Source organism: Pyrus communis, chromosome 14 (genome assembly GCF_041283825.1).
Source record: "Pyrus communis isolate YQ-2024b chromosome 14, ASM4128382v1, whole genome shotgun sequence".
Classification (NCBI taxonomy): Eukaryota; Viridiplantae; Streptophyta; class Magnoliopsida; order Rosales; family Rosaceae; genus Pyrus; species Pyrus communis.
The window spans coordinates 9,497,424-9,509,143 of NC_142578.1; the positions used below are offsets into that span (position 1 = coordinate 9,497,424).

An 11,720-nucleotide genomic window follows, 5' to 3' on the forward strand; every position below is an offset into this window, starting at 1 on the left:
GAGAGGCCATTTTAAACCGTGACTCATTACATATAGGGCATTTATCCAACGCTTTATTCTCTTTGTAAAACAAAATGCAATTATTTTTACACGGGTGAATTTTTTCATATCTCAATCCAAGACCACTCAACACCTTCTTTGCACTTTTATAATCTTTAGGAAGGCAATTGTCCTTTGGAAGCATCCTTTTGAAAACGCCCAAAAAGTAATCAAAACACTGATTTGACAGACAAAACTTTATTTTACCATGCATCAACTCAACAATGGCCATAAGCACCAAAAATCCTTTGCAACCGGGGTATAATTCTTGCTTGGCATTTTAATAGGTTTTCATATTTTTCAAATGCTTCACTGTCCATGGTGGGAGGGACGTCATCTTCTACTTCCTCATTCGTATTCAAACTAGCGATTGGAAAAACATCATTAATAATGTCCACAATTTGATCATTTGGCTCCACAACAGATTCAACTGCATCCACTACTCGAGTAATGTGGGAGGATGAAGCATATTGTATCTGTTCTCCATGATGATTCCATGTAGTATAGGTTTCCATTATCCCATTTTTGACTAAATGGTATCAAACAGTTTCAAAATATTCAATCATTAAGTTGTTACACTTTCTACAAGGAGACAGAATTTGAGTTGAACCACGATTGTTTGCAATTGCGAAATCAATGAACTTATTTATTTCATCCAAATAATCATCAGCACATTTGTTAGGATTATGTATCCACTGTTTGTCTATTTCACTTGCAAACAAAAAAAATTTACAAGGGTTACAACAACTTCAATTATGACATACCACCTTATGCCTCCGGTATGGGCCCTATCTCATTTGAAAATGCACAATTACATGCTGTAATTTATGGTTCCAACACATTAGAGTTTGATCATGGGAAAATTTCGGCAGTATCTCCCTGTAATTCTTCAAGTGCATGACGTATATACAAAAAACTACAATGCACCCGAAGAACGCAAAGAGATGCTACCACATTTCTCACGTTCAAACTCAAATGTGTGAACCGCAAAATACAACATGTAACTATGCATTCTCAAACTGTCCAAAATTTTAGGACAATTCAAGAATTAATTGGACCGCAGTCATGCTTTCGCATCTATTTGCGAAATCTAACTAATTCTCAAACGAGAAACTAAGCTCATATGAATATTGCAAACCTTTTTTTGTACATCCATACAAAAATGTTTGCATACAAATACATAAACTCACAACACCTAGAAACTACATACAACACAATTTAAATGAATGTAAATTAAATAAGGTAGTTAAGAAAACTTACACCTCTAACTGTTTGAAACTCCAGCAAGGGAAGGCAGCTACTGCAATTGTTTTGTAGCTTCTGCCTTCCTAGATTATGGTTAAGTTTAGTAAAGTGAAATACTTTGCACGACGAAAGCATAGTCGCGCAAAACCATGTGCTTCAACTTTTTGCCGCCATCCATCTACACTTTGCCATGTTTTTGTAACACATTGTGCATTTTTATAAATATGTATATTACTTTTTCTTTTTCTTTTTTAACCTTCGTTTTTCGAAAAAAAAATTGATTTTTCCATTCACTCTTCAAATTTTTTCAAACCACATAAATACTTAATAAATCAAGTTTCATTATACCATTTGTGCATAATTAATTAATATACATATTTATTAAAATGCATTAATTTTAGGGAACTTTAATGAAAAGTTCTCTGTACTGTTCACTTTAACAAAAAACCACATTTTTACACTAAAAAGTCAATCTTGGTACTATTCACTTTACCTTTTATTTTGTCTTATCGTTAAAACTCAAAGTTTCAAGTCATTTTCATTAGTTTTCCTTTAATTTTATTCATAATAAACATTCAGCACATATTTAATTAAACTCTTCATACTAAAAATATTTAAAATTCAGAACGAATTATTAAATAAGCAATAAAATTAAAATTAAAAACATATTCTACTCATCTGCCGATAGTTCTGGCTCTTGCGGTACTTCTGCCACGCGTTAATTATCAAGCTTCCACTATTGGAAACGCGACTTGAACATGTTGTCGATAGCCTTCATCAGATTTAGGTCACTTTTGTCAATATCCCAATTGGGTTGTCATGCAAAAATCAATAAATTAAAAGCTCACTATCATATTATATTTAACAAACATTATTATTTAACTAATAAAATTAACACATAAGCTAACTCATCAATCATGCGCATCTTTAGCTCATCGGGGATGGCACTCCAAGATTCCTAATCTGCAGCACATTTGGTACGCACCAATGCTCCAACGTTAGACCAAAAGCTGGCGCGCTACTCTGACTTCACAACCCCTATTACTTCGTCAACAGTGATTTGGTAACGACTGTGATCATAAGTGTGTTGGACACGTACCGCAACAAATTTCTTATTGTCAATTCAAAAAATATATTTTCATAATACTGAAGCTAAATAAAAAATTTATACAAAATGCAAAATTTACAACACAAACCTTATCCGAAACCTTTGCGATCCGTTGTTTTTGACGAATGCGCACCACTATCGGCCATCGTACCAACAATCAAAGAACAAACTGATTATAATCTACAGACTTGGTAACCGTTTCCGAAATGAATTGTGAAGAATAAGGAGAGCAGAAGCGCACATTTATAGGAAGTTTAGGGACTTTGCGCAACAAAGACTTTGTCGCGCAAACATTTGCACTAAATATGGTATTGATTTCTCTAATTTAGATGCACAAAATACGCTGACCTAAAACTGAACGCCATTTGTGCGACGAAGAGTTTGTTGCGCAAGGTTTTGCACAACGACAAGCTTTGTCGTGCAAACATTCTAGCGACGAACGTGATCAATTGTAATTATGAAGTTTACGTAAACATAGATATCCATGTTTACGTAAACTTCATAATTACAAACAAATTTTCAATTATAAAATTTATTCTAAAAATAATTAAAACATTAAATAAATTGATATTATATTCCATTAAATTATTAAAAAAATCAAACGGGAATTAAAGTTTAATTAAGTCCAAATATAAAACTTATAAATAAAAACCTTAACTTTAATTATTGTCCTAAAAACATAAATTTAAAACTACTAGTTCGATAGTCCTTCATTTTGCTCGATGTCATAACACTACCGCTTGTAACCTCCCTTCAACGTTGCCTCCATCAACTTCATCAACTCTTCGTTCGTATCGTCATGAAGAGTATACTTACATTGTTACACATATATGCAAATAATTAATTCCAACATATAACAAAAAATTTCATAAAATTAATTAATGATTCATCAATAGTATACTTACTAATAATTCATCAATCACCGCCTTCTTCACATTCTCGGGCACATATTTCTAAGAACGCCACTCAGCAGTAGGACAATTATTCCACATAGCTACACCAACCGCATGCACGAACTCCAGATGTGACCACAAATCATACAGGTTGGCGGGCACACTGTGATCCTTGTTTTTATCCTTCATCACAGCACCAACAGAATTATGAAGAATAAGGAGAACAATATTGTGAAGAACAAGGGAAGCAGAAGTGCATATTTATAGGAACGTTAGGGCCTTTGAGCGATGAAGGCTTTGTCGCGCAAATACTCGCACTAAATACTGTCTAGATTCCTCTGATTCACATGCAATGAATGGTCTGACTCAAAACTAACTGTAACTTGCACGACGAAGCCTTTAATGCGCAAGTGTTCCTCTGATTCCCATGCGTTGAATGCTTTACCCCAAAAACTGAACGAGCTTTGTGCGACGAAAGCTTTGTCGCGCAAAGGTTCCGTGGGAAAATCTTCGTCGCTTATTTTCGCGCCAAAAAAAAAAAAAAAAAATCACCCACGGTTTTCTTGCTAACTTTGCGCGACGAAGATTTTTTTTTTCATTGCACAAAACGTCTTTGCGCGACAAATTTTGCTTTGTCGCGCAAATAGTTTTTCCTACTAGTGTAGCCCATTGTGAGGCGTAGCCCCTCCCCCACCCTCTTAGTATAAATCATATCATTTGATAAATATATATATATATATATGTAATCTAACACCATGTTTTAATTAAAATTTTCAATCTTTTCCAGTGGCTTTTTTTTTTTTTTTTTGAACAAACGATATTATCTACACTAAGGGGAAGGGAAGGGCTAAACCTCACAATGTGTTAGCAATCATGTGGTTCAAAATCGTCTTTGGCGAGAATCAAACCTAAAACCTCTCACTTACAAGTGAAGAGGAATACCACTAGACCGATGGGCTAAAATTTAAAAGCTGGATTTTAGTCCTTAAAATGATTACTTTTACATAACTACTGCAAGTAAGATTAAAAACTAATTTTAATCCTTTGACTCGTGTCCAAATCAACATTTATATTTCACGTCATATTTTATGTAATTTTACCATGTTTTTTCTTCCTATATAACCCCTAAATATTGCTATTAAATGGTTTTACAATTGAATGAATTTTTGTTTTTTAATTCAAAATGAGCATCCGGCATTTAAAGATGCAACATCAAGGGAATTAGAGATTAGGCTTCTGCAATTGAAAAAGAGATTAGGCAATCATCTATATATTGGCTGATTTCTTCACATACATCTGGTAATTACGATTTTTCCCTTTTTTCTCATCATTTGCATTAGGTCTCTCTCTATTTTCTTTCTGTTGGTTTTGAATGGCATATGGCTTGTGTATCTAGATGAATGCCAACAATTTGCAACGAAGCGAATGGATTCAACTTCGGTAACTTTTTTTTGTGGCATTGTGCTTGTGATATTTCTTTTTTTTATTTTTTATTTTGTGTTGGTTGATTTTATTATCAGGTTTTGATTATTTTGTCAGCGTGTGAATTGTTGGGTTGGAATTGGGATTGATCTATTGCATCTGTATTTGATTAGGTACGCTAAACGATTAGGTACGATAATTTAGATAAATTCGATTAGGTACGATAATATAATATAGATATATTTGATTAGGTATTATAATTTAAGTGCATTCAACTAGTATTATAATTTGGCCCAGAATCTTCGCCGGATCCTTCTCTGCGGATCCACTGGGAATCAACCCATCCGAACCGTTCAGCTCATATCCTACGGCCCAAGTTTATTTTGAATATTTTTTTTTTCAGCTTCCGTTTCTCGCTCTCCCCCACTTGGTCCCCAAACCCCTCGGCATTCTTTTGTCTTCTCCAATTCCAAAAGGCAAAAAGGAAGGATTAATCAAACAACCCAAAAGACTTCTCATATACCCAATAATTAATCCATCAATTTACCAGAAACCACAAATAAAATCTTTAGCGCCTGCGGTGGTTTCAAGCAAGAATAGGGGAAAAATTAACGGAAATGGATTTGGGAAAATTTATGTCCCGAGGAAAGAAGGCAACGCCAGCGCCTTCCTTCCTCGGGACTTAAATTGAAAATATTAGAGGCCGCACGATTTGCATATGTTTTGAATCAACGACTATGATGATGTGGTCCGTTGGATCCGTCTAGAAAACATCCGGATGGGATCTGTAACCCTATGATTTAAGTGTGTTTAGCTAGGTACTAATATTTAAATACATATACTTTTTTGGTGTATTATACGTGTGATACCTTTGACTTTGTGGTGATATGAAAATCTTTCCAGGCACTCTAAGCATGGAAGAAATCAAGCACAAATTAATCAAAGTCAAAATTGGACCCTAATAATGAGGAACCATACCAAGAAGGTCGAATAATTAATTATAGGGGCACAATGGTAACAAAAAGAGCCATTAAAGAGTTTAAAAACACCAAAATATGAGTTATAATAATCATGATGACATGGAGGACTAAGATCAAATATCGTCGTTTATTATTAAGGTCTAGTAGTATTCATTTTCATTTATAAATAAGAAGTCATAAGTTTGATTCTCTTTTTTTTTTTTTTTTTTTTTTTTTTTTTTTTTTTTTTAACAAATGATATTATCTACATTAAGGGGGAGCAGATGGGTTAGCCTCGCTGTGAGCTAGCAATAATGTAATTTAAATTCATCTTTGGCGAGAATCAAATCTAAGACCTCTCACTTACAAGTGAGGAAAAATACCACTAAACTGTAGTACTAAGTGGCTAGATTCGATTCTTTAAATCACATTATTAATGGCTCATTATGAGATTTAATCTAATACAAGGATTAAAATTCATTTACCCCTTATTTTATTCACTTTGCAAATACGGTCGCAGTAATTGACACATTAGGTCACAGTTCATTTAGTTCTTGAGTCCATTCAATATTTGAGCCACTTCAGCGAGAGACTTGGCAGACGATCCCTCTTCTGCCCAAACCAATTTGGCTGCCTCTTTATACTCTTCCATTTTCTTTCTTAGCAATTTCCCTTCATCTCCTTCAATTAGGTCCCTTACATACTTAGCAATATCTTGTCTCCCCACTATGCCTTTCTCATCCGCTTTGGCCCCAAATGCAACTTTCAAACCATCAACTAGTAAGACCTTATTCATTCTTTGCTCTGCATAGAGCGGCCAAGCAATCAGAGGCACACCATGCACGATGCTCTCTAGTACCGAGTTCCACCCACAATGGGTCAAAAATCCCCCTGTCGACCCGTGGCTCAGCACTTGGACCTGTGGCGCCCATGATGACACAACTAGGCCAACATCTTTGGTCCTCTCCAGAAACCCGTTTGGTAGAAACTCAAACGGGTTCTCCCCGCCTTTGACAGTAAAGTAAGAAGCATTGTTAGCCGTCTCGTTTGGGCTCTTGACAACCCAAATGAATCTCTGCCCGCTCAATTCAAGCCCTAAGGCCAACTCATTCAGTTGCTCTTGTGACAGTGTTCCACCACTCCCAAATGAAACAAATAGAACTGACCCGTAGGGTTGCATATCTAGCCACCTCAAACACTCATTTGCATCTAACGCATCTGTTGAACTGGTTTTTATAACCGGTCCAATGGGATAAACCCGTGGAAGACATAGACCTGCCCCTTTTTCCTTGAAAGCCTTTAAAGCACCAGGTTCCAAGTCCGCAAAGCTATTGACCATAATCCCGACAGCCGACCTGCACTTCTTGAAAATATGAACCACATCTTTATAGACCGGATTGGACCGATCTTGAACAGGGTCTAAGAAATCTCCACCTTGGATCGGCACACAACCAGGAAGTAGAACCGGTTCGGGCAAGTCCTTGTACTCGCATGAAGTGGTCTCGTCAAGATGTGGCAAATGAAATAAAAGCCATAAACCCATAGCGTTAGCAGAGAAGAAAATATAAGGGGACAAGTGAAACTCATTGGCCACATCAAATGCCTCCGCACCGAAGACATCAACAAGAAGTGCAACTAGACGAGTTGACTCGTTTAGGACCTTGAGTGAGTCGCGAAGAGCCGAGAGGGATCGAGTCAAGGTTAGTGTGATCTTGGTCTCGATCATGACGTCAACAGGGAGGTCATGGAAGCTCACAGGAGGGAGGAAGACATAGGAAATGGACTGGGAATCGAGGGCTTCAAGGACTTTCTTATGGGGAGCCAAGTGCGAGCCGTCGTTAGGGATGATGAATGTGATGGAGAAGTTTTGCTGGACGACGAGTCGTTTGGCTAACTCGACGAGGGGAATGAGGTGGCCTAGGCCTGGAGTTGGGACGATGGCAACATGCGGTGGTTTGATCAGTTTATGGTGGTCGTTGTGGTGGTGGTTGCTGCTGCGGTGGCTTCGGGTGTTTAATGCCATGGTTTCTCTAGGGATTTTAGTATTCGATGAAATGAATGCATGGAAGAAAAAGAATATTTATAAGGAAAATTGTGGAGAATAATTGAGAACAATGTGGCCGTTGACTTGTAAGTCTATTGTGATCAATTATATATTTTTTTACTTGTAAGTAAGAACTTTTAAGTTTGATTTTCGACAAATGAGAATTTGGAAAAAAATGCAACATCAAGGGAATTAGAGATTAGGCTTCTGCAATTGAAAAAGAGATTAGGCAATCATCTATATATTGGCTGATTTCTTCACATACATCTGGTAATTACGATTTTTCCCTTTTTTCTCATCATTTGCATTAGGTCTCTCTCTATTTTCTTTCTGTTGGTTTTGAATGGCATATGGCTTGTGTATCTAGATGAATGCCAACAATTTGCAACGAAGCGAATGGATTCAACTTCAGTAACTTTTTTTTGTGGCATTGTGCTTGTGATATTTCTTTTTTTTTATTTTTTATTTTGTGTTGGTTGATTTTATTATCAGGTTTTGATTATTTTGTCAGCGTGTGAATTGTTGAGTTGGAATTGGGATTGATCTATTGCATCTGTATTTGATTAGGTACACTGAACGATTAGGTACGATAATTTAGACAAATTCGATTAGGTACGATAATATAATATAGATATATTTGATTAGGTATTATAATTTAAGTGCATTCAACTAGGTATTATAATTTGGCCCAGGATCTTCGCCGGATCCTTCTCTGCGGATCCACTGGGAATCAACCCATCCGAACCGTTCAGCTCATATCCTACGGCCCAAGTTTATTTTGAATATTTTTTTTTTTTTCAGCTTCCGTTTCTCACTCTCCCCCCTTGGTCCCCAAACCCCTCGGCATTCTTTTGTCTTCTCCAATTCCAAAAGGCAGAAAGGAAGGATTAATCAAAGAATTAACCCATCAAACAACCCAAAAGACTTCTCATATACCCAATAATTAATCCATCAATTTCCCAGAAACCACAAATAAAATCTTTAGCGCCTGCGGTGGTTTCAAGCAAGAATAGGGGAAAAATTAACAGAAATGGATTTGGGAAAATTTTCAAGGGCAAACTCCATAGATGAAGAATTCAAATTCTGCAAATCGGTCCGATAGGCATATCATTCGGACGGCTTCATTTTCCCCTTCGATCCATCGGCCGGTGACCGATCCGGTCTTCGTACACCATCATCGCCGGTGGCAGCGAGAGGAAGACGGGCCTGCTGGTAGCGAGGGCGAGGGTAACGAGGTCTGCGCTGAACCTTTCCCTTCGTCCCCCAAACCTCTGCTGAGGAATACTTGGTCGTGAGGGCAAGCTTGAAAGGGTTGCTGGGTACTGAGGGGTACTGAGTTTTGGGGTGAGAGAGGAGGAAAGAAACCAGCAGGAAGAGGCAGCGCCGCCGGCGCCTTCCTTCCTCGGGACATAAATTGAAAATATTAGAGGCCGCACGATTTGCATCTGTTTTGAATCAACGACTATGATGATGTGGTCCGTTGGCTCCGTCTAGAAAACATCCGGATGGGATCTGTACCCCTATGATTTAAGTGTGTTTAGCTAGGTACTAATATTTAAATACATATATTTTTTTGGTGTATTATACGTGTGATACCTTTGACTTTACGGTGATATGAAAAATCTTTCCAGGCACTCTAAGCATGGAAGAAATCAAGCATAAATTAATCAAAGTCAAAATTGGACCCTAATAATGAGGAACCATACCAAGAAGGTCGAATAATTAATTATAGGGGCACAATGGGAACAAAAAGAGCCATTAAAGAGTTTAAAAACACCAAAATATGAGTTATAATAATCATGATGACATGGAGGACTAAGATCAAATATCGTCACTTATTACTAAGGTTTAATAGTATTCTTATTCATTTATAAATAAGAAGTCTTAAGTTTGATTTTTTTTTTTTTTAACAAATGATATTATCTACACTAAGGAGGAGCAGGTGGGTTAGCCTCACTGTGAGCTAGCAATAATGTAATTTAAATTTGTCTTTGGCGAGAATCGAATCTAAGACCTCTCACTTACAAGTGAGGAAAAATACCACTAGACTGTAGTACTAAGTGGTTAGATTTGATTCTTTAAATCACATTATTAATGGCTCATTATGAGATTTAATCTAATACAAGGATTAAAATTCATTTACCCCTTATTTTATTCACTTTGCAAATACGGTCGCAGTAATTGACACATTAGGTTACAGTTCATTTAGTTCTTGAATCCATTCAATATTTGAGCCACTTTAGCAAGAGGCAGACGATCCCTCTTTTGCCCAAACCAATTTGGCTGCCTCTTTATACTCTTCCATTTTCTTCCTTAGCAATTTCCCTTCATCTCCTTCAATTAGGTCCCTTACATACTTAGCAATATCTTGGCTCCCCACTATGCCTTTCTCATCCGCTTTGACCCCAAATGCAACTTTCAAACCATCAACTAGCAGCACCTTATTCATTCTTTGCTCTGCATAGAGCGGCCAAGCAATCAGAGGCACACCATGCACGATGCTCTATAGTACCGAGTTCCACACACAATGGGTCAAAAATCCCCCTGTCGACCCGTGGCTCAGCACTTGGACCTGTGGCGCCCATGATGACACAACTAGGCCAACATCTTTGGTCCTCTCCAGAAACCCGTTTGGTAGAAACTCAAACGGGTTCTCCCCGCCTTTGACAGTAAAGTAAGAAGCATTGTTAGCTGTCTCGTTTGGGCTCTTGACAACCCAAATGAATCTCTGCCCGCTCAATTCAAGCCCTAAGGCCAACTCATTCAGTTGCTCTTATGACAGTGTTCCACCGCTCCCAAATGAAACAAATAGAACTGACCCGTAAGGTTGCTTATCTAGCCACCTCAAACACTCATTTGCATATAACCCATTTGTTGAACTGGTTTTTATAACCAGTCCAATGGGATAAACCCGTGGAAGACATAGACCTGCCCCTTTTTCCTTGAAAGCCTTGAAAGCACCAAGTTCCAAGTCCACAAAGCTGTTAACCATAATCCCGGCAGCCGACCTGCACTTCTTGAAAATATGAACTACAACTTTATAGACCGGATTGGACCGATCTTGAACAGGGTCTAAGAAATCTCCACCTTGGATCGGCACACAACCAGGAAGTAGAACCGGTTCGGGCAAGTCCCTGTACTCGCATGAAGTGGTCTCGTCAAGATGTGGCAAATGAAATAAAAGCCATAAACCTATAGCGTTAGCAGAAAAGAAAATATAAGGGGACAAGTGAAACTCATTGGCCACATCAAATGCCTCCGCACCGAAGACATCAACAAGAAGTGCAACTAGACGAGTTGACTCGTTTAGGACCTTGAGTGAGTCGCGAAGAGCCAAGAGGGATCGAGTCAAGGTTAGTGTGATCTTGGTCTCGATCATGACGTCGGCAGGGAGGTCATGGAAGCTTACAGGAGGGAGGAAGACGTAGGAAATGGACTGGGAATCGAGGGCTTCAAGGACTTTCTTATGGGGAGCCAAGTGCGAGCCGTCGTTGGGGATGATGAATGTGATGGAGAAGTTGTGCTGGACGACAAGTCGTTTGGCTAACTCGACGAGGGGAATGAGGTGGCCTAGGCCTGGAGTTGGGACGATGGCAACATACTGTGGTTTGATCAGTTTATGGTGGTCGTTGTGGTGGTGGTTGCTGCTTCGGTGGCTTCGGGTGTCTAATGCCATGGCTCTAGGGATTTTAGTGTTCAATGAAATGAATGCATGGAAGAAAAAGAATATTTATAAGGAAAATTGTGGAGAATAATTGAGAACAATGTGGCCGTTGACTTGTAAGTCTATTGCGATCAATTGTATTTCATTTTTACTTGTAAGTGAGAGCTTTTAAGTTTGATGTTCGACAAATGAGAATTTAGACTACATTATTATGGCTGACCCATTGTGAAGCTTAACTCATTTCTTTACCCTAGATAATACTGCTTCTTTGAAAAAAAATGCCCCTTCTTGTTAATATATTGAGTTTGGAATTTTTGGTGGCGTAGGTAAGAATTAGGTGTGAATA

General features: G+C 38.0%; 2 pseudogenes across 1 annotated transcript; both read right to left on the reverse strand.

The window, feature by feature from the left end:
* Nucleotides 1-6,118: 6,118 nt before the first annotated feature.
* On the reverse strand, nt 6,119-7,689 carry LOC137713964 (hydroquinone glucosyltransferase pseudogene; annotated as a pseudogene). The gene has a single exon (XR_015955569.1). The product of XR_015955569.1 is annotated as a hydroquinone glucosyltransferase pseudogene (transcript).
* A 2,079-nt stretch (nt 7,690-9,768) lies between these two features.
* Nucleotides 9,769-11,509, reverse strand: LOC137711998 (hydroquinone glucosyltransferase pseudogene; annotated as a pseudogene).
* Between the last annotated feature and the right edge of the window lie 211 nt (nt 11,510-11,720).